This window comes from Cavia porcellus, unplaced genomic scaffold (assembly GCF_034190915.1).
Source record: "Cavia porcellus strain 051 isolate PalLab524CR breed Dunkin Hartley unplaced genomic scaffold, mCavPor4.1 scaffold_30, whole genome shotgun sequence".
Taxonomy (NCBI): domain Eukaryota; kingdom Metazoa; phylum Chordata; class Mammalia; order Rodentia; family Caviidae; genus Cavia; species Cavia porcellus.
In genome coordinates, this window is record NW_026947513.1 from 43,984,715 (window position 1) to 44,008,688 (window position 23,974).

The window sequence follows — 23,974 nt, forward strand, 5'->3', positions numbered from 1 at the left end:
TTCCTTTCATTTTTGTTTTTGTTTTGCCTTTATTGACCTGTTATTTTTTGGCAGTGGGACAGTGGATTGTAGTTGCCATTGAATTTATTATAGTGTTGATCTGATTTTTTGTCTAACACTGTATACTTTAGGAAATTCAGTGTGGTGGTATTTGATGCAGATGTATTTAAATTTTTTAAAATTTTATTTAAAAGGAAAAAGAGAAAAAAACAAAACAAAGTGGTGTAAGGGTACAAGTAATACAGAACTACAAAAAAAAGTAAGAAATCAACAGTTAACAGATTACACATTATCATCTTAGAGATAGTTGCTTATGTCACAGTATCAAAGCATACAAGTGGACATTCAAAAAGTGAGACTGCAAACAGTTGTGTTCAGTGATCCAACCAAAAGCATTAACATGATCATCTATTTAATACCCCTAAACATACTTGCAGTTGTATCCTTTAGAGCACTTTATTTCCTATTTTTTTTTTACAACAAAATTTACACATTTTGGGTTTTATTTAAATTTTTAAGACTTTCTGTTGAACTATTGCATGAACTTAGATGCAGTGACTTTCTTTATTTTTACCATTAAGTCCTGTTTCAGATTAAGATAGCAATAAGAGCTCCAATTTGTGAGCTCCAGTACTGTCAGCAGCCACCATGTAATAGGATTACTGTGGAAGTGTCCATTCTAGGACTTCCAAATTCATGGATATTAAGCCAGAACCTGCCCAGGCCTAGGGGTGGGACCTGAATTCATTATTTTACAATGGACTGTGCTCCTCTTGCTGACCTGACCATGCCTCGCAGTTCACTGATGGCTCCCCTCAATGACCCTCATGAGAGCAACTCAGTTGATTGTGACTTTCTTGTTGTAGAAATACAAAAAAAAAGAGTTGACATTTTAGGGCTTTGGATTTGGATTCATCAATAGCTACTTCAGTTTTGGTTAGAAGGAATCTCTTCTATTTTGGTCCTTTTGTCACTTAAAAATCAACTTTGCAGGTTCAGTCTCAGTAAATCAGTACTAATGCAGAAATTTGTTGGTGATTGGTCTGTGGATGATGGTAATTAGTCCCATAGTCAAGTACATCAAAGCATATCCTTGATTGAGATGCTGAATTCTTTTTCACTTTTCTGGATGACAACAAAAGAAGTCTATGATTTACTCAGATTTTCTATTGACATAGTATACTCATATTCTTCTGTAGAATTTTTCTACTGCCTTTACTTTGGTAAAGAAAAATTCAAAATAGTAAAAATTGTGACTGCTAAAACACAAATCTGGACAAAAGAGTAATTCACAGTATTTGGAACTGGTTCAGACTTATTGGTAAAAAATAATATCAAAAAAGATCATGCAAAGTGATAAGAATTAAGTACAGTTTCTAAGTCAGACAGTGATCAGTGGTAGAGATGGATTATTCATAGCACCTGAAGTCTCTCTAGTTAGAACAATTCATGGTGTAATTGAGTTCTGAGATGAACTCATCAAGTTAATTAACAAGTTTTGATAAAATATAATATCAGTGATTGTAATAACTCTGATGCCAGTATAAAATCCAAGGAAGCAAGAGACTGAAATTTGAGGAGCAAAGGCTTTATTAGGCCAGGCCTGGTGATGAGTCTCCAGGAGCCAATTTGGAGACTGTGTGCCAGAGACTGAAGGGAGGACTTTCAAAAGAGGCTGGAGGAAAAGCGGGGGGGGGGGGGGAGACAAAGAAGCCTGCAGAGCCATCAAACTTGTTGACCCAAATCTGGAAACTGTATAGCTATCCACTTAGTTCTGAAAATCTCAGGAACCTTTGGCACCTTTTGAGTTACTCCCATCCTGCAGATAAGCATTATCTGCAATAACATTTGGAGAAGAAAGTACAAAGTTAATTATCTCAGGACAGCTCATTAACACTAACAGGTGGGAAAGGGTTGAAAGTTACGAGAAGCTGAAACTTAAGTTTTCACAAGGATTTGGAACTTAACCCTTTTGGTGTATTAGGGTTAAGCCACAACATTTTCCTGTAATTTCTTTGAAGCTAAGCAGATCTTAAAAATAGAGCAGCCTCATTTTATGACACACCACCACCAGGTCCGGAAGAGGTCACCAGGAACCCAAAATCTTTATGGCCTAGCCTAGATAGATAGGTAAGGGGAGAGGGGCGCAACAAGGCATGATACAGAACAGAAAACGGCGGTTATGTTTTTCTTTCTTTCTGAGACGGGGGATCAAGGTCATGTAAAAGGTTATGCTAATAACCAAATCTCCCTGCACACAAGCAAGTTACTTCAAACAAGTGTAAATTAGAGGGCCATCCTAGTTTTCTTTAGCTTTTTAGCAGAGAATAGAGGCATGTAACAGTGATTAACAACCCGTGTTAGCTTGTTTTAGCAACACTTCTGTTGTTTGTAGAGGGCAACAATGGTTAACATATCAATTAGGTAAGGTTTTTCAATTCTTTATGGAGAAGAGCATTGATTAGCATTTCAATTAGGTCATCCAAAGGGAAAAGGAAAATACATAGAGTAAGCCCACATTACAGGTTTTGTTATAATACACATATAACAAAGCTATTTTTTCCTAGAGTACAACATTCCCCACTGATTTTAGTCAGTGAGTCAAATCATTGACTCATTGGCATCTGTTTATAACCTTGCATGTGTCTTTAAAATCATAAGCTTTAAGATCTTTGACATAGTTTATCAACTTGTTTACAACATAAGGCCCAGTAGGAGGATTAACAAAGGTCTTGCAGCTATCATTAAAGCTGTTAACCAAAAGGAGAAAGAAAACCAACATTTAAATTTACTCTGTTTTATCATACAAGTAACAATTTTAAGTCAGACAGAGGCCTCCTCAGGTTCTCTACAAAGGAAGAGAACCCAAGATTATCAGTTACATTAGATAATCTTAAACTTTAAAAAGTCCTTGGAATGAATGACAGTTCACTTATCTGCAGGCTGATTGTCTTTTGACACCGGAACCTGCTTGCAGTGGGAATGATGAATCCAGGCAGGCTTTCAGCTACTTTGACAGTCCATTGTGGCTCAAGAGATTCACAGTGAGGTCGCTTGATGAGGACTGGTGTCCAGGTGTCTAGGCTCTCCAGCTCGCAGTGGGCAGCAGCGAATTAACCAGTGGATGGAAGTCAGAGTTAGCTGAAAAGTCTGGCGGGGGGGGGGGGCTTAATAAGATCTTGTTTAGTTAAATCAGCTAATTTTTAGAAACCTTTAAGGATAAGAGGAAGGTCTCTCATATAAAACCTAAAAAGAGGAAATATCTGCAATATAGGGGGTGCATCATGCACGGAAAAGGACAAAAGGAAAAGAGACTCACCCAGTTTTCACCAGTTTTTAAGGCCATTAGTAATTATGGTCTTTAAAATCTGACTTATCTTTTTACCTCTCCTGAACTCTGAGGCTGGTAAGCCCAATGGAGTTTTCTAAATGATCTGCAAAGCTTAGGTTAATTTGAGTTACTATGCTATAAAAGCCAGGCCATTGTTGGAACCCACGGATAAAAAGGGAGACCAAATCAGGGAAACTGATATCAGAGCTGACTCAGACTAAGCAGAAAATGGCTTTATCCATCTAGTGAAAGTATCAACCATTATAAGTAAACACTTATATCCTTGAAGTTCAGGCTTTTTATTTTTTGTAAAATCTATTTCCTAGTGTTTTCTAGGCATAGTCCCACGATAACCAGTGGTTTCTATTTGTTGCAGTTCTTTTGGATTTATCAATTGACACTGAGGGCAACTGAAGCTCACAGACTGGGCTAGCTTGATATTAGCCCCCAGAGATCTCACTACCAGATGCTAGTCTTTCCAAGTGCAAATAGGCTCTGACAAAGAATCAGCAGTAATGTCAAGCTTATCTCAATCCCCACTGATTTTGGGGCTTTCTGGCTGTCTTTTGGAAGGTGGCATTTGCCAAATTATTTTCCCATATAACAAGGTCATCTTTTGCCCAATGGCTTATACAGCAGATAGTAGCCACTCTCCTTGGCATCTAGAAGGCAGCCAGCAAGTCCAAATTTGGAGAGCATTTTTAATCTTTTGACCACAGAAGCCAATAAACACCATTTTGGATAAAGACAACTTGAGGACTCCGTGTGGGCAATGAGTTTAGCCCACTAGGCTGATGTCTCTGGCTCTAAGGTTTGTTCCCATAGAACCTGAGATTTTGTGTAACAGCAGCTCCTACAACCCGCTTACCTTGATAGACGTAACTGCTTCCATCAGAGAAGTAGGATGAAACTCTAGATAGTGGCTTCGATGACCTTAGTACAATTGTGATGAGGCAATGAGGGGTGATCCTCAGGCAGCAAAGCAGCCAAGTTTGAAGCCGCTGTTTCCAGAAACAGTGTCTGATAGTGTATGGCTTGGGATTTAGACACCCATTGGTCTGGTGGGGCCTTGATGTGAGTCTCCAGCGAATAGGAGGAAATAATTAAGTGTTTTTGTCTAAAAGTCAATTTTTAAGCCTCCTTTATGAGGGGGCCACTGAGGAAATCACCGCAGACAGGGTGGCCATCTGGCTGCCACAGAATCAAGTCCCTTGGAAAGATAGGCAACAGGCCTCTGCCAGGGTCCCAAACTCTGGATTGATCCTGTGGCTCCTAGAATTTTTGCACTTGCCTTTTAGTCACAGGGACTGGAATCTGTTGGGTGGCTCACAACAACCAGTGCAGTCTTTCTTTGTGTAGACTGGTTCTGACAAGGTTGGAGAGACTAGCATCAGAGCAGTTACTTTCTCAGTTCACCTCTCTGATGTGGTTGTTACTTTTTGAGCGGCCTTATCTGCCAATTGTTTCTTAGGGTGAATAACAGCAACCTGCTGAGGCAGCCAGACTGCTTCCAGCAAGTCTAGGATCTGTGGAGCATTTTTTATCTTAGCCCCCCACGGAAGTTAACAGACCTTGCTCCTAATAGATGGCTCCATGTACGTGTATAGTAGCAAAGGCATATCTACTGTCAGTATAGATGTTTACCCTCTTTCCTGTGGCTAGTTTTAGCACCTCAGTCAAAGCAAAGAGCTCTGCTTTTTGGGCACAGGTGCCAGGCTCTAACTGCTTAACCCAGAGTACCTCCTTTTCGGTGGTCACTGCTGCCCTGGCCATTCATCTGCCATTCTGGATGAAGCTGCTTCCACCTGTGAAATTCTTCCAGTCATCATCAGGCATAAGGGTGGCTGGGTTTAAAGCTGAAGAAGTCTTGAAAACTACCTACTCTGTGTCTAGGAGCAGGGCCTAATAGTGTGAAATTCTAGCATTTGAAAGCCATTTTTCGAGAAGGGGTTTTGATAAGAGTCTCTAAACTGTGGGAGGTCACTACAGAAATTGTCTTGTCAAAAGTGAGTTTCTTAGCCTCTTTTAGTAGCATTGCAACCAGCGGCCAGAATATCTAGGCATGGAGGCCACCCTCCTGTTACTGGATCAAGCCTTTTGGAAAGATAGGCTATAGGCCTCTTCCAAGGGCCAATGTCCTGGGTTAGGACTCCTTTGGCAATGCCCCTGAGTTTATCTATGAACAAAGTGAATGGCTTGGTAACATCAGGGAGTCTCAGGGCTGGAGCCTCTGTCAAGGCCCACTTGAGCTGCTACAAGTTCTGTTCACATTTATCACTCCAGTTCAGTGAGTTTTTCCCTTAAGGGTGTCATATAGGGGGCGAGCTGTTTCAGTAAAATTTAGAATTCACAGCCTGGAGTATCTGACAGCTCCCAGAAATTCACGCACCTGTTTCTTCGTTTCTGGGGATGGGATCTGCAATATAGCCTGGACTCTTTCTTTAGACAAAATCCTCTTTTTTTTCTGCAATTTGTAGCCCAGATGAGTCACAGCCTGATGGCACAATTGGGCCTTGTTAGCTGAGACTTTATAGCCCAATTGTCCCAAAGTCCTTAACAGTTCCTCAGTTGCCTCTTGACAAGCCTACAAGCTTCTAGGGGGCTCAAAGCTATTAACAAGTCATCCATGAACTGGAGGAGCACGATCTCAGGGTGTTCTTCCCTAAATTCCAAAAGATCTCTTGCTAATGCCTCATCAAAAAGAGTGGGAGAATTCTTGTAACCCTGAGGTAAATGTGTCTAGGTCAGCTGTTCTTTTACCCCTGTATCTGGGCCAGTCCATTCGAAGGCAAAAACGGGGTGGACTCACTGGAGTAAGAGGCAAAGTGAAGAAAGCATCTTTCAGGTCCATAACAGAGTACCAGGTGTTCTCCAGGCTGAGTAGGCTGAGCAGAGTGTTAGGATTTGGCACTGTTGGGTGTAGACTCAGAACTCGTCTATTAACCTCTTGGAGATCCTGTACAGGGAGATAGTCATTTGTCCCTGGCTTTTGAACTGGAAGCAGGGGGCGTGTTCCATGGAGAGACACAAGAAATGAGGTTTTCATTGTCTCTTAGTCTCTGAATATGGGCTTTGATCTCTTTATGGGCCTGCAGGCTTATCGGATATTGCCACAAGCAAATGGGCCATGCTTGGGGTAAGAGTTCCACCACAAGGGGAACCTGGTTAATTGCTAGCCTTGGAGAGTTGTTTTCTGCCCAAACTTCTTGAATCTCCTGTTTTTATTTACTTAAAAGTTTTAACTCTAAGTCAGCTTGTATGACTCAGGTACACCGGACAAATTTCCCAGTAGATGTTAACTTTTTCCTGTTTTAAAAGACCTTTTGTGCTATCTCTATTAACTGGCTGAGGGGCATTTTATCAAAACTCTCAAACCTTTGTAATTTTTGACTAACATGTGGGGCTGACTGAGTTACAAAGGGAACAACTGGTGATACTAGGGAAACCTCCTTACCTCTGGATGTCCAATCGGGGTTGGACAAAAGGAAAACATGGTTTTGGCATTCCAGATCAGAGAGCAGGCTTCATGTGGATGGCACACCACCTTTTGTCCCAGGGTGCTACATGGCAGGCCATCATTTTACTGAAATTACATACTTAACAAAAAGAGGCTTTTTCATAGGTACCAAAATTGTGCTGCATAATCTCCCAGATTTTCACAGCACATGCAAGAGCTTGTATCTTATCTCTACTATCACCTATAATCTCATTTTAATGGAAACACTTTATAGCAAAGGTTTGCCAATCTTATAAATAAATCTACCAAAACTGATCTAATACTGTCAAATTCTGAACGCATTTACTTCTTGTCAAACCTGTTATTTGCAGTACTATAAACCAAGACAAACAAAATTTACATCCTCTCGAGCTTTCTATAACTTACAATATATCCCCAAATTTTATCTTGTTTTTTACACTCTGGCACAGCCAGACATTTTTACTTGAAGACAAATCACTTTCCTTGTCCCTCCTTTTTTGGTATTACCAGTCAATTACCTTTCCTCTTGATTCACAGGTAACATTAAAACTCTCAACAAAACCCTTGAAGTCACCTTTTAGTAGTCTAAAACATATTTAATTATTTTATGTCTTTTTAACCACATTAAAATGCTCTACTTTTAAAAACTGTAACTTTTTAACTGACTCAATTACAGTATGAGCTGGTTTTTACTTGGTAAAGTTGATATGATTCTTAAAAACCATATATATACATATATGTGCACATATGTTTACATTTTAACCAGAAAAAAAATACTCTTTTTAAAAGGCATGCCGAGGTTGTAAGTAATCAATTGAGGACTAAGACATTAAACAAGGTGCTGCAACATTAAAGACACAAACAAAGGTTGCTTCATGCACAGTTTGGTGAGCTAAAGGAAATAATTTTTTTTTATTATTATGAACCTTGAGTCTAATAAGCCATATGGATCCTGCAATAGAAATGGGCAACAAGCCCCTAAGTTAGTAACAAATTTAAACAGGCAAACAATTCTAAAGTACAAAAACACTGCACATAAATATCTAAATCCCTTTGTCCATTTTGGGCTTTTAGAAGGAGTTCCTGGGAGAGAATGTTCTGTTAGATTTGGGGTAACCAAAAGGAGAACAATTAGAACAAATGGACACACAAATAGACATGCAAGACAAGACAAGCTGCAGCAAAATGGCCTTTGCTCAAAAATTAGTCAAATTTTTGGATCTGGAGGAATTAACAAATTAACCAACGGAGCGGTTCCCCACCCAGGGCAGAGTCACAAATGGGCAAGGTTTGTCCCAAAAAACAAAAACCAAAAACCAATTGACTCTGTCTTCAGGAGGTTCCCACTCCCCAAATTGAGGGCATCCCCTTCCTAATGGAGCACTTCCCCACCTGGGGCAGAGTCACAAATGGACAGAATTTATCCAAAAAGCCGATTGACTCTGTCCTCGGGAGGTTCCCACTCCCAAATTGAGGGTGTCCCCTCAAAATTACAAATTGATCACAGCCCAAACAAACCCTCCAGAGTACTTGCTTTCAAATGTTCAGAAATGACTTTGGGGTCTTGCTCCCATCCAGAGCAAGCCCCAAATGTAATAACTTGGACCTGAGTATAAAATCCAAGGAAGCAAGAGACTAAAATTTGGGGAGCAAAGGCTTTATTAGGCCAGGCCTGGTGACGAGTCTTTAGGAACCAATTTGGAGACTGCATGACAGAGACTGAAGGGAGGACTTTCAAAAGAGGCTGGAGGAAAAGTGTGGGGGGGGGGACAAAGAAGCCTGCAGAGCCATCAAACTTGTTGACCCAAATCTGGAAACTGTATAGCCATCCACTTAGTTCTGACAATCTCAGGAGCCTTTGGCACCTTTTGAGTTACTCCCATCCTGCAGATAAGCATTATCTGCAATAACATTTGGAGAAGAAAGTACAAAGTTAATTATCTCAGGACAGCTCATTAACACTAACAGGTGGAAAGGGGTCAAAAGTTATGAGAAGCTGAAACTTAAGTTTTCACAAGGATTTGGAACTTAACCCTTTTGGTGTATTAGGGTTAAGCCACAACATTTTCCTGTAATTTCTTTGAAGCTAAGCAGATCTTAAAAACAGAGCAGGCTCATTTTATGTCACACCACCACCAGGTCGGGAAGAGGTCACCAGAAACCCAAAATCTTTATGGCCTAGCCTAGATAGATAGGTAAGGGGAGAGGGAGGCAATAAGGCATGATACAGAACAGAAAACGGCAGTTATGTTTTTCTTTCTTTCTAGGAAGGGGGATCAAGGTCAGGTAAAAGGTTATGCTAATAACCAAATCTTCCTGCACACAAGCAAGTTACATCAAACAAGTGTAAATTAGAGGGCCATCCTAGTTTTCTTTAGCTTTTTAGCAGAGAATAGAGGCGCCTAACAGTGATTAACAACTCTTGTTAGCTTGTTTTAGCAACACTTCTGTTGTTTGTAGAGGGCAACAATGGTTAACATATCAATTAGGTAAGGTTTTACAGTTCTTTACAGAGAATAGCACTGATTAACATATCAATTAGGTCATCCAAAGGGAAAAGGAAAACACATACAGTCAGCCTGCATTACAGGTTTTGTTATAATACACATATAACAAAGCTATTTTTTCCTAGAGTCCATCAGTGATTATGTCCAGAAAAATCTAGAAAGAAGAGAGATGTAGATATAAATCAGGGATTGAGGGAAGTTCTAGTACATAGTATTAACAAACCACACTTTTAATTAGTTGCTTAACAATTTCTGCACCAATTAAGCAATTATGATAGGGGCTTGTTGTCACTCATAAAAACAAAAAATTCATTAATTTTTCTGTTAATTTACTTTATTCTTTTATTCTTCAATTTTATTCAATTTTGCTTCATATAGCAACTATATTTCAGAAAATCACTGAATGCATTTAGGATTTTGACATCAGACAGCTCGTCAAGTAGAGGAGGGACACCGGCAAGTCACAGGGGACCCTGGCATGTGCCTGCAGGACCCTGGCCAGTTGTGCTGGGACCTCAAATGGTTGGCAAGTGATCTTAATTTCTTCTTGGGACAAGAGACTTCATCTCCCTCTGTTCAGGGATCCCCATGCTGTGTTATGTTGAAGTGTAAGTTGACTATCTCAGGGAGACTCTGTAGCCAGTTGTTATCTAACCATCAACTTTGCTCCTCCCTCTGAATTTCAGGTCTTATCTAACAGTTTCCTTTATGGTAATCTTTCTCAACTCAGGCATTTTGAAAAAAAAAACATATAGTTACCATTGTTCATTTCTGTTATCTGATTTTGCAGTCTTTTAATGCTCTCATTATTCTGTTTTGCTTGTTTTTACTCTGGTTTCTATGATTTGACTTATTTATCAGTGTATGGACAGCTATTTTGAAGTGAACAAGAGCCATTAGGGTCGTAATTGTTGATTTCCTACTGCATATTTTTGAAGCTCCACAATGCCTTCATTCTTTTATTTTGATTGTTTCGCTTTGTTTGGTTGTATTGTATGTGAATTTATGTTAAATTACTTTAAACAAAAAGAGACATTATGGTAACTACTGTTGAATTTTGTTGTTTTGTTGTGAAGATTTGTGCTGCTTGCATTGTTCTGTTATGATTAGCTTCCTTCTGATTTGTTTTGTTTTAAACTTTGAAAGAAAAACATAGCAAAAGGAGAAAATGGTTAATATTTAGTGGGAAAAAAATAAACCAATGTTACTCTTAAGTGCAATTATTCTACTGTACAATTACTTATTGCACTAAAAATTGTATATGTTAACTAAAACATATCAAGATAGTTTATATTTCAGCATTTCTATTAGTTTATATGATTAAAAATGTACACAAGCAGTTGTGAATGAATCTGTGGAATATCTTCAGTCTCGAGCATTTGTTGAAGAATGAAATAATGACTGAATGACAAACTGGTTCCCATTAAGAGAAAAAATTATATATAGTGGTGTATCTATGTATTAGATAAACAACAGCAGTAGTTACACAATATTAGAAATGATGAGAATGTTTAATTGAATCACAAAATGCTAATTTGAAATCATATTTTAAAGGATTCATGTGTATTAAAAACACAAAGTAGGTCTATTTGATTATTATTATCATTATTAATGCATAGATAATATTTTGGTTTTTATCTAAATGTCACTAAATTACCTTGCAATCATTGTTGGGTTCTGGAGAGAATGGATTTGTGTATGACCAAAATTAAGAGTGTATAATTCCTAAAATATTGCAACGTTTGCTTTAACATAGTGCTGGCTTCTCATAAAAGAAAAGCCCACCAAGAGATCAGTGACACTATCCAATAGTGTTATGTCATCAGTCCACACACACTATCTGTTCATTTAGTATATAAACTTTCATAGTGCAAGTTATCCTTTAAGCTCTTGTAGAATATCTGCTCAAATATAGACGTGAGTGACAACAAAAGGCAGCACATTTTGAAAAGAAATACATCATTTCAAAAAGATGTCCATGAAATGGATATCAGCTCTGTTGATACTGCAACATTTTTGTAATTTTAACATTGGGAGCTGCGGTAATGTTTTGGTATGGCCAATGGACTATAGCCACTGGATGAATATGAAGATCATAGTAGAGGAACTGATCCAGGAAACAGTTCTCCGGAAAGATCAACTGGAACAATTTTATACTCCATTCGTTTCTAAGTGGATGAATGTTGGCTCAATAAATACCTGTTTGTCGTGTATTCCTTTGATCAGAGAAATGTTGATGGAATATTCTGATAAATGGGAGAATGTTTGTAAAGACATAGTTTCAAATAAAAACTGTGTGACAAAACTACAGGAATCAAACTTTAATATCCTCCTTGCAGAGCCTATTGCTCTGTGTGGTGAGCTGGTGGCTAAGCTATTGAAATTACCTTTTCTGTACAGTCTTCGGGGCACTCCTGGCTTCCAACTGGAAAAAAGTGCTGGAGGGCTTCCATTTCCTCCTTCTCACATACCTCTCCTGATGTCGCAGTTAAGTGGTGAAATGACTTTTATGGAAAGGGTCAAGAACATGATATGCATGCTTTATTTTGACTTTTGGATTGAAATATTTAATTTGAAAAACTGGAACAAGCTTTTACAGTGAAACTTTAGGTAAGTCATGTTTTTAATACAAAGAGGGAGATCCTTAATATCCTGTGCTTTGGAAGTCAGCTTGATTGAATGTACAATAAGAGGGATTCACTTAGAGTAGGAAAATGATGAACTAAAAATAAAATTATCTCTCTATCTCTTACAAATTTTGAAAATAGTCACATTATGGGATCATAGTACGGCCAGTGGCTCATTACTGGTAGATCATTCTCAGAGCTCACACACTGCCAAAGGCAAGATTTCAGGCTTTCATTTTCTCAGTTGATACCAACTTTAATGTCTTTTCAAGGAAAAGTGAAAGCAATTTGGCATCTCTGTAGTATATTTTGAATGAACACCAGCAGACTGAAGTTACGTTTCCAGCAAAAATACCTAGTGGCACAGAGAAACTTTTTTCTCATGAGTAAATCAGTTCCTTGCTTAAATTGTCATTTTTCTATACCTTCTAAATCATGCTTTCACTTCTGCAAATATTTTCTATTCAAGTTTCAAAAAGTATGAATTAGGCATTTTAGTGATTCCACAACTTTGATAGTTCCTTATCAACGGTCCATTTCAGAAGTTATAAATTTGTAGAAACATGCATATACAAGCACTGTATTTAAGCATGCTTTTCTACTGAAAAAGAATGAGGTGTCGAGTATAAGTAATAATATGTGTCTCACTATTTTCTGCAAGCTTTCCTGGAGATGTATGAAAAGTTTTTAAATTACAACTAAATACTATTATGTGTCTTGTATAAACCAAACGCAAAGAAATGAACAATAATTACAGCCATAACATTAAAGCATTCACGGTTCCTGTGGTATCATGTTACAAATCAATAAATGCAGAATTTCTTTAAAAATTTGTCTCGGTTGGGGTAGGTATACTTGAATTGCTAGCTAGAATATTGGTTGATATTTGTGTCCACTGGGTTGGCGTCTTTAGAGAAAGAAGAATGCATGCTTTATTATACAGTATTTTACTAAAGCTTCTGATACAGAATGCACTGAGGAAATATTACAGAAATATTCTCTTTTTATTCTGGGTTTCTCACAGAAACAATTGAGCCATACAGAAAATATAGAAAATTTGTTATTCATGTGCAACTCTACTTTGTTTTGCTGTCTACTTTTGCTGTCTACTTTTTTCTTCTTTTCAAACCAGGTAAACCCACTACATTATATGAACAAATGCAGAAAGCAGACATATGGCTTATTCGAAGCTACTGGGACTTGGAATTTCCTCGCCTTACCTTGCCAAATTTTGAGTTTGTTGGAGGACTCCACTGCAAACCTGCCAAACTACTACCTAACGTAAGTATAGTCCTGTCTTAGTTTTTATTTTAATTTTCAGTGCGAATGCTCTGCACTATTCTTTGGGAGTCTCAACTTTTGATAAGAAAGGTACGAGAAATGGCAAAGGTGACTTGCTGATTCAGAACCTACACAGGATGCTGACATGGTATGAATTACCTGTAACCCTGATTGTAGAGGCTGAGACAGGAGAATCACCAGTACATTCATGCCTGGGGTGCATAGCACATTTGTGATTGCATAGAAAGACTTTGTTCAGAAAATTGCATTTTGTTTTCAACACAGGTATCTGATCTTCATTACCATTACAATAATATGGGATGCCTGAGAAGTATTCAGAAAAGATTCTATTAAATTGTGATCTTCATTTTTCATTTTATCAATTTTGTTTATTCAAAATGTATCCTTTGAATACAGTTCACCATCATTAAAATATAATAAGCGTAATCACTACACAGACACTAGTCTTCTCCCGCAATCTTGTATACTCTATGGGAAACTAGAAAATGAAAAAAAAAAAGTATTAAGAAGTGCATGAAGTGTAATTTATGAAAAAACTAATACTAAGAAAATTTTCAGTTGTGATTATAATGTATGCCATGAAAACTAATAATAATAAAATGTTAAGAAGGTGCAGAAACAAGCCAATTTATGAAAAGTCCAAAATGATATAAAATGGAACAGCTGTTAAAGTAGTAACAATGATATCTCAAGAATGGCAAGCTTATTGCATCAGGGTAATAAATTTGCTAGGTAGCTAATGTACAACCAGATAAGAGGGAAAAAACTATCTAATGAAAGCGTTGTGACATAGGAGAACACTGAGCTAGGGAGAGATAATCAGATTTTCTTTTAAAAAATCTATGAAGATATTATACATGGATTAGATTGCAGAAATTCAGAATACTAGAAATGTTAAGCACTCAGGGTAGGTGTAAAAGTTCAAGAAACTCATGATTGAAATACAGACATAGGTATTAATCCAAATGAAAGAGCTACTACTATAGTAAAAGTGCAACTTCATATTAGTTTATTTTTTTAATTTTTTATTGTATTGAAGGTAGTACAATAGACAAGACAGAACAAAGTCAATCGAGAAAGTGCAGTCAAACTGATACAAAATGTCACAACACATTACAAGGATAACAGTAATAAGTACCATAGTATGTCTCTTTGTCTTAAAAACAGTTGCTCTTTCAATCAGGTATTGCAAAGTCATTAAAATACAGAGCATTATAAAATTATCAAAACAGAATATTGAATAGAGCAATAAAATGAATCAGAGCAAAACAAAACAGTGAGAACAATATTTGCCTTGAAAGAGATGTTGAAGGGAATCCCTTCTATTTGGTATATCGCATATAGTCAATCTTCCAAGAGGCAAAGAGACCTCTGGCTCCCATTTGCTAAAAGGTGTGTGGGATGTGGTGGAGGATTTTGATTTTCAGCCCGTGCACCAGTAGGGTCATGGCTGCTTACCAGAGAGGTAAATGAGTTGCAAGTTTTCTGAGCGGCCTAAGTGCCAACATGGCATGGGTCTCCTGAGATGTTGGCTGATTTGTCCCTGTGGTGGCCACTGCTTGCCTGAGCCACAGCAGCTTACCAGGGAGGCAAGTAGGTTTCTTTGTGTGCCAGCACCCTAAATTCCCACATGGCCCATAATTATTTCTGTGGGAAGAAAATTTAAATGATTTGCAAGAAAATTTCAGTGGCATTAATTCAATAGTACACATTAATGGAGAATGGGCAAACAATGGATGTTATTGGTATATAGTATTATGATACTAAATTGATTAAGAAGTTCTGAATTTATTTATTTATTCATCTATTTATTTTCATACTAGGGATCAAACTCATTAATTTGCAATTGGTAGATAGGAACTGTGCTGCTGATCCATGTCCTCAGCCCCTAAGAACTATTTTACATTTAATTTCACTAAATGGAATCTGATATTCCAACAGTTTAAGATAATAATCTCAAGTAAAGACACAATAAAAAGCAATTCTAGGAATTCTATGTACTTGTATAAAAGTAAATGCCTAGGTTCAGACAATTATATGAAGAAGGTAGAATCAGAATATATTATACAAACATTTGAACCTTTTTGTTAATATTTTACATTACAAAAATTCAAAAACGAAAAAGAACATTTCATTGAACCAAGGAGTGTTTGTGCACCCACAGCAACATTTGCTGTGAAACGGCATGCAGATCGCCTTGTGCTGAATACATATTCAAAGCCATTTTTCCTTCCAATAATATAATTTTACAGCTGAGAGCTCTCAAGGACTGAAGTATTTTGGTGAAACATATATTTAATATCATTTGCCAAGGCAGCAGGATACCTGAGTAAAGTTTCCTCATCTGATATGATCATAGAATTAGCATGACCTGACAGAGAAAACACAGAGAAAATTCAACAGAGTGTGAATTAAGCAACTGATATCACCAATGATTTCTCTAAAAGTCACGTTGATGTGATCATACACTGTGGTGTTATACAAGGTAACATTCCTATGAAAGGACCCAAAAATCTAACATATTTTAAATTGATATTACAATTCTAAGTTATATATAGAAATGAAGCTATCCTTATTGTTCCAGGATTATGACACTTCAAAAAATTCTTGTTTTAACCTAAAGCTTTTTCAGAAATAGAAAAATGGAAATTTAAAAAAAAATGGAAAAAAACATCTTCTTTTAAATGCAGTTCATTTAGAAAATGCAAGTAATCCAGAAGTCAAACATTTGAAGCATTATCAGTGTATATATGTATATGGCCAACAGCATATATATATATATATATATATATATATATATATGCCAGAGAATATTTTCTGAAAAAAAAATATAACACTGTTAGGAGCAGCAGAAAATAGAAAAAGCAGAGAAAAAAGACAAAAAACACAGAAAAACATCACTATGAAAAATTACTAATAATAGCTGCTGTTACATGCACAAAATTGAAATTTACAATCTCGCATCATCTTAACATTTATATCCTTTGACCTGATGAGATACTCATTTGAAAGTATGTGAAGAAAAATAATCCAGATGCACAAACCTAAAGGTAACTTCAGATTAAATAACATTTCTATGTATGCATCACTGCTCTTATAGTTGTGACATCAAAGTATTCTTCAGTAACTATAAATCAGCTATAATAGAAATGTGAAATTAAATCTTGGTGAGGAATTTTTAAATTCAATTTGTTTTTAAGGGATTAAATAGAAACATAGAGATGATGCTTTGACTCTGACACAACTGTCTGCCTGGCAATCACAGGGTCATGAATTTGATCCTGATTACCAAAAAATGAATTAACCAAAAGTAAACATAAATGAAAATCAAATTTTTAAAAAAAATGTTTTATAAGATACATTACATACAAATCTTTAGTTCTAAAAATGACTGTTAGAAACATTGATTCCACAGCCATATCGTTAACATTACTCCTTGTATCTTCACCTGAATTTTCAAGGATGGTGAACTTTTACTTACAAAAATTTTACCAGACTCTAATAGCCATTCCTCCTTGCCTGTATCAATTTCATCTATTTAATAACACTCTTTTTCAATAGTGTCTGCTGTGCTTTTGTATTTTTTTATGATGGAGTCAATTCTTTCTTCCCAGGAAATGGAAAACTTCGTGCAGAGCTCTGGAGACCATGGCATTCAGGTGTTTTCCCTGGGGTCCATGGTCAGTGACATGTCAGAAGCAATAGCCGATGCCATCACTTCAGCCCTTGGACAGATTCCACAAAAGGCAAAGTGTTTTGATGGCAGCATTCACTAGAGAAATCATGAAGCTCTGCAAAGATTATATTTCAGATACTTATTCTTTTTTTCCTATAGGATTGTTGAGGTCACTGTAACATGCAAGCAATCTTATGGAAAGACTTAAACTTTACTGAAAATTGTGCTATCTTAGTAATATGAAACAGGTATTTTAAAAAGACGAAGTAAATTATGTAATTTAGGATTTTTGTGTTATCTCCTCCTTTTAGTTCATACAAATTTTGGAATACATTTCTGTGTTTTATTTTAAAGGGGGTATTAGAGCAGAGAAAAGCAAGCGTGGCCTATTCAGGATTCATATATGCATTCAGTCATGTTAATTCTAAAATAAGAAACCCTAATCTGAGAGATTCCTGACTATACCTAAAGCAGGAAGTAGTTAAGAGTTTGGGGATGACCTCTTCACTTATAGTGGTACTTATATATTACAAAACATTTTCTGCAAGAACTCTGAATTTTTCCGACTAGGTTAATGTCTTTCTTATCATGAAACCAAAAAGTAGGAGAGCAATAAACTGAAAGATACCTTTCTAGGGAAGTTGCACAGTTACCTTCTCCCTAGCATATAATGGGGAACATGTTTCTCCCATATCTAATACGCATTCATTCTATAAGTAGCTATGAACTAGGATAGATTTTGGTCAATGTCAGGTGCATAAACTTTGTATTCTTCTATGCCAAATTTTGTCCCAGAAGTTGAAGTTGCATTTAACATTCCAACAGTAATGGGAACTCTAATTCCTGTAAATGTTTCTCCAGTTTAACAGAGAATCATGGAGTTACTAAAAACATTACCTTAGTGTAGCACAGGGTAATGAAATGCTTAAGCTATAACAGTAGATAATTAAGCTCAGCTGTGAAAATTTTCTATGGTGTCATTGGAAATGAAAGACTCTTTAAAAAATAATTATTCATATGTTCTTTTTTGAAACATTGTATCACTTATGAATTGCAAACCATCTCTTTGTATTTAACATAGAGTAGATTACAGTTCTAACAGTAGTGATATAATGAATTATTTTCACAAATGCCTAGTAAATATATTCTATAATAAGGAATTAAAATTTTAATAAAAAATATGTAATATGTCCTGCAAAAAATAAATTAATATAAAACAGTATTTGATTATCTGAATTAGATATTTACAGATCAAAGTGATATTGTTTGCATGTTGATTGAAACACAGGCAATTATTTGGAATCTATAATGGTATTATAAAATTAGTCAATGATAGCATTAGAACAAGAAGGTATCATAAACATATATAATAATGTAAATAACAATATAAGAAATACTCTAATCCTTGTAAAATATTAATGTAGCCAGACAATTTTAAAATAATTCAACACTTTTATATAAATTGCTACATACAATATAATTCAATTTTTATCTAAATTGCTATATACAAAATATCATGAGTATATTCAAATCATTAAGATATAAAATAACTATAGAAATTGTTTTTGTTCTATTTGTATCAGGGTTTTTTTGCAGTTGTTAATATGTAGTCTCTTTCTGCTGATTTTAAAAATTTATTCCTTAGAAGGCACTTAAATTGTTTTCTATGTTTTAAAACTCAAAATATGGTATAATGCAAACTATATCCTAACAGGTGATTTGGAGATTTGATGGCAAGAAACCAGATACCCTAGGAGCCAACACTCAGGTATGGAAGTGGATCCCCCAGAATGACCTACTTGGTAAGCTGCTGGAGAAGGAATACTGAAAGTGTAAGTCTGTAAGGCTAATGCTTGCTCAAAAAGAAACAAACCGGAGAATGTTTTTTTACAAAATCAAAACTAAACCAAACTTTATTATGCATATTTCCAGTGGAAGAGGAAGTAAAATCATTTGTAGCAAGTGGCTTTTTGGAACAATTGTTTAGAAACAATTTTAAGGTTCTCATTTCAAATTTACTTGTTTCTAGAACAGGGATGTTTTAATAAATTCTATTTTTCCCCTCTCTTTAGTTCAATCATTGCTTGAGAAATACCAATTCCTGATTTCTGCAGAAATAAGCTTTTATAAAAACCAATCAAAAAAATCTTCATGTATTTACAGTAATGTTTTAATTCTATTTTTTGGTGTGACACTTTAAGGCAAAAAATTTTATTTTGCAATCATGATTTAATATCACATGCTTTATTCCCACTGCTGTATGCTGCTGACATGCAGAAAATTTATGTCAGAATAAGTGATTGAACTATAATTGAATATGTTGTAATGCACACATGACATTTCACGATGATCATTTATTCTTTGGTAAAGACATCTACTGTATCTGCCAGGTAACATTCATTTACCTTTCCAGTGGGTTAGCTAATTTTTATTCTGAGACATAAAAGGGACATCATTGCATTTCATAGGCATAAAATCTTTATATGTAAAATAGCACCATTTCAGTGACTCATAATGTGTATTTCACTTTGTATTTCTAACCTTTATGATTAATTATATTGCTGACATTCACCCCACATTAGGTCATTCAAAAACTAGAGCTTTTATAACTCATGGTGGAGCCAATGGTGTTTATGAGGCAATCTACCATGAAATCCCTATGGTGGGCATTCCCCTGTTTGTGGATCAACATGATAACATTGTTTACATGGAGGCTAAAGGAGCAACTGTTAAACTGGATTTCCACACAATTTCAATTACAGATTTGCTAAATGCACTGAAGAAAGTCATTAACAACCCTTCGTGAGTACAAACTTTTAAAAACCTCCTCATCATTCTAAATGATAACTTCTTACATAAATTCCAAGAAAGTAGCAATAAGTGTGAATTAAAGATAATGGAATACACACTTTCTTAAGTGCAATCCATCATTAGTAACCAAGTGGCAGTGCAAAAATAATATTTTTCATCACTTTTATTGGATAAAAGCTTTAGGCAAGCTTCAGCCAAGGTGTGAAGTTTAGAAACATCCTGTAAAAGGAATAAGAAGAATCACTGAGGGTGATTACAGAGGAATTACAATGAAATGTGAAGAAACACAAATTTTAAAAGAGTTTATACCTGCCATTTAGCTGTGAATTCATAAGAGATATTTATTATAAAATGATACATAAAGTTTGTGCAGCATTCCAGAAAGGCATTCTGTTTTATAGTTTTCATGACTAAGCTGTGGATAAATTTCAAAACTGGTTTTTAGTTACTCCTGTAATCATTCCTTAAGTTACTCACAAATGTTGGATGAAACTTACCAAGGATTTGTATTTTGTCTTTAAATTATAGTACTGATTTTGACATTTAGAACAATTTCAGATCCTCCAAAATTATTCATTCTATCATTTCTAAATATTTCTGAACTTGTTTAATTTTCCTTCAGCTATAAACACAATACTATGAGGTTATCAGCTATTCACCATGATCAACCAATGAGGCCACTGGACAGAGCAGTCTTCTGGATCGAGTTTGTCATGCGCCACAAGGGGCCAAGCATCTGAGGCCTCTTGCCCAGAACCTCACATGGTACCAGTACCACTCTCTGGATGTGATTGGCTTCCTCCTGGCTTGTGCTGTAATCATTACTTTCGTTCTCATAAAGTTTTGTTTGTTTCGTTTTCAAAAGTTTGTCAAGACAGGAAAGAAAAAAAAAAAAAAAGAAAAAGTAGAGCTGTTCAGATACATGGCTTTACAAGTGAGAAAGCTTCATCTAACTCCACTGCCATGGATAGAGTCATTAAGAGATGATCCTCCATGTTGTATAACATCTTTGCCTTGGTGACTTAAACATACAATGCAATACTGTTCAGTGAACCTACAATTCAATTTTCAGTGTTCCATTTACAGTTGTAATTTAATTTTCACATGTATTTCATCATGAACTTTAAAAGAATGAGTATCACTGAACCCACAATATGTTGATTTGAGACAAACATGAAGCCTTACCACTGTTGTATTTTCAGCTATATTTTCAGTTTCAATAAAACGTAACCCATTGTAAATAATTTTTGTGTAAAAATTCAGAGGCAGGTAGAACTTAATGATAAGATGAATTAAATATATATAGCTAAAATAGAGGACAAAAAGTTCAATATAACCAGAGCTCAACTTACTAATAAATATGAATATTAGTGTCTTGGAGCAAAAATGAGATAGTGGTGAAGTGAAGTATGGAAGCCAAAGGGAATCAGGACACGGTAGGAAAATGGAAAATTTAAGTTGTAAGGAAATAGAAAATTTCAGAAAATGGCCTGGCCTGTGGGGTTAGTGAAAGTACATTGTGAATTCTGGGAGAATCACATTTATATGAGCAACGATGTAAGAAGAAGGGCAGGATCAGCTGTAGGGTCATAAACAATGACTTAGGAAAAATAGAAGACATGATGAATTTAGCCATTTTCACAGCACATTGTTAATGCAAGTATTTTATTTCATGGGAGATTTATCAGAGCCCATCTCTTGAGGAATATCAAATATATACTACAAAATATCGGTTCTTTAACAAATATTCTTCGTTTTAACAAGCTTGCTTCCTTAAACCTTGTAAGCCAATGATAGATTTGATTTGAATAATTAAAGTCTATTCTATCTTAGACTGGAATTTTTCTAGTTATTATTTTTGTTTTATCAAATAATCATATATAATTGAATAACTAGACAAAACAAGAAAGGAGTAAAACTGAGGTTCTGAGAGTTTAATTCCTTAACAATAAAGTAAAATATTAGTATAATATTCCCTCTTCCTCCTAGCAGATCACTACTTCTTAACCTTGTTTTTCTAGTTCACTATTTCTACCACCTCAGTATACAAAATACTGAGGACATGATAACCAGAAATTTGTGTTACTTTGGTATGTTTCCTTTCTCAAAACACATAGAAAAATAACTGAAAATGAAACAATGAGTCAAAGTATTGTGTGCAGCCATTTGTAAAGCCTATGTTTAGAGAGCCCTAAATTCTCCATATCTTCTCTTTTCATAACTACAGCAATCACGTGTGTACTGCTCAGTGGAGGATTAGTACTTCTTGAAACAAAGATGTTTCTAAACAACTATTTGGCACAGAAAGATAATTATCTTTTTGACATATGGAAAACACCTGTCTATATTAATAAATTTCAAATGATTTTCAACCAACATATTATGCTAGCTATCTAAATAAGTGAAATGATAATAACTCTTTTTTATTTTAAAGTCTGTAAAACTAAACCTAATAAAACAGAACAAAGAACAACAGAAGAAACAATGTAAGTGACACACATTTCTGAGCAAGAGAACAGGAAATCTACAATGGCTACCATAATATCTCTTGATTTATTCTAAATAGTTATCTATATATTCACACATAATGAATTCATACAAAATCAAATGGCATAAAACTGATCAAAACTGTAATAAATGCATTACAAGTTTTCAAAAGCAGACAATAAAAATCAATAATGGCTGCCATAATGTCTCTCATTCTTTAAAAATTAGCTGTCCATAACATCATGTATGCTGAAATTAAGCAATTCAAAGAGATGAAAACTACTCTGAACAAAAAGTAAAAACACTAGTGGATTACACTGCATGAGGATACATAATCAGCAATAGATACCATAATGTGTCTTTTTCTTAAAAGTAGATATTCATTTCTTCATACATAATATAATCAAATCTCATAGAGTATTTAGGAAAATTTCACATGTATAAGGCTCTATGTGTATACCTGTCATTTCTGTAATAGAAGAAAAAATAAAAACAGATTACTACAAAAACAGGAAAAATGAAAAATAGCAATAGCAGAGGCCAAAACATTGACTTTCAAACAAAGTGGTAGACAGGTAACTGAGGTTGTGATTATGCACAGTGATCTTCAGAGTTCCTCATATCACCAGACACAAACACGCACAATCGTTCCAATACAATGAATGTCAGCTGTTTTGTTTCATGCACTTATAGAGACTGTAGCACAATCATCTTAACTATCCTAAGTGTCTTTATACAAATTTAGAGGCTTTTTCCTTTCCTTTTTCTTTTTCCTCATTCTCTCAGAGATGTTATTTTTCCCACTTTGAGAAGATTCTTACCATTTCACTGTATTTAATTGAGGATTTTGTATTTTATGTACTGTTATCATTTCTTACATGAGTGAAACAACACAGTATCTACACAAATGAGTTTGATTTATTTCACATATGAGTATGACCTCAAGCTGCATCCATTTATTTATAAGTATCTCAGTGTGATCATTCTTTATAGCTAAGCAGTACTCCATTGTATAAAAATACCACATCCTTTTTATTCATTCCTCAGTTGATGGACATTTAGATTGTTTGCAAGATCTGGCTATTACAAATTGTGTTCCTGTAAACAAGGGTGCACATATATCACTGTGGTACAAAGTTTTCAGATATTCTGGGAATATGCCCAGAAGTGGAATATCTGGGTCAAATGAGACTTCTAGTCACAGCTTTTAGAAACCTCCAGACTGACTTCCATAGTGGTTGTCCCAGTCTGTACTCTCAACGACAGTACAGGAGAGTTCCTCTTTCCTTGCAGTTTCTCCAGCCTTTGTTGTTTGTAGGTTTCTTGATCGTGGCGATTCTTTCTGGAGTGAGATGGAATCTCAGTGTGGTTTTATTTCATTTCTCTAAGGACCAATGAGCTGAACATTTTTCATGTATTTGTTTGACATTTGTATTTCTTCATCTGAGAACTGTGTATTCATCTCAGATGGCCATTTTTGGATTGAATCTTTGAATTTCAGGGGACAGGTTTTTTAAAATCTTTATATGTCTGGGACCAAAGTCCTTTATCTAAGGGACACTTGACTAATATTTTTTTTCAAATTTGTTTGTTTTCTTTTCACTATTTTGGGCATTTATTTAGATATGCCAAAACTGTATAATAAGACATGATCCTAGGTATTGATTCTGGGTATTGTTTCCCATTCAGTTAGAATTTTGTATATGAATTCCCTGCTTACCCTATGTTTTCAAGATTTCTACCTAATTTATATTC

The 23,974-nt window shown here is 35.6% G+C and overlaps 1 pseudogene; it reads left to right on the forward strand.

Annotated features, from left to right (window-relative positions):
* The first annotated feature begins 547 nt into the window (after positions 1–547).
* The window catches only part of LOC100724446 (UDP-glucuronosyltransferase 2B17-like), a 52,138-nt pseudogene continuing 28,711 nt past the window's right edge, over positions 548–23,974 (forward strand).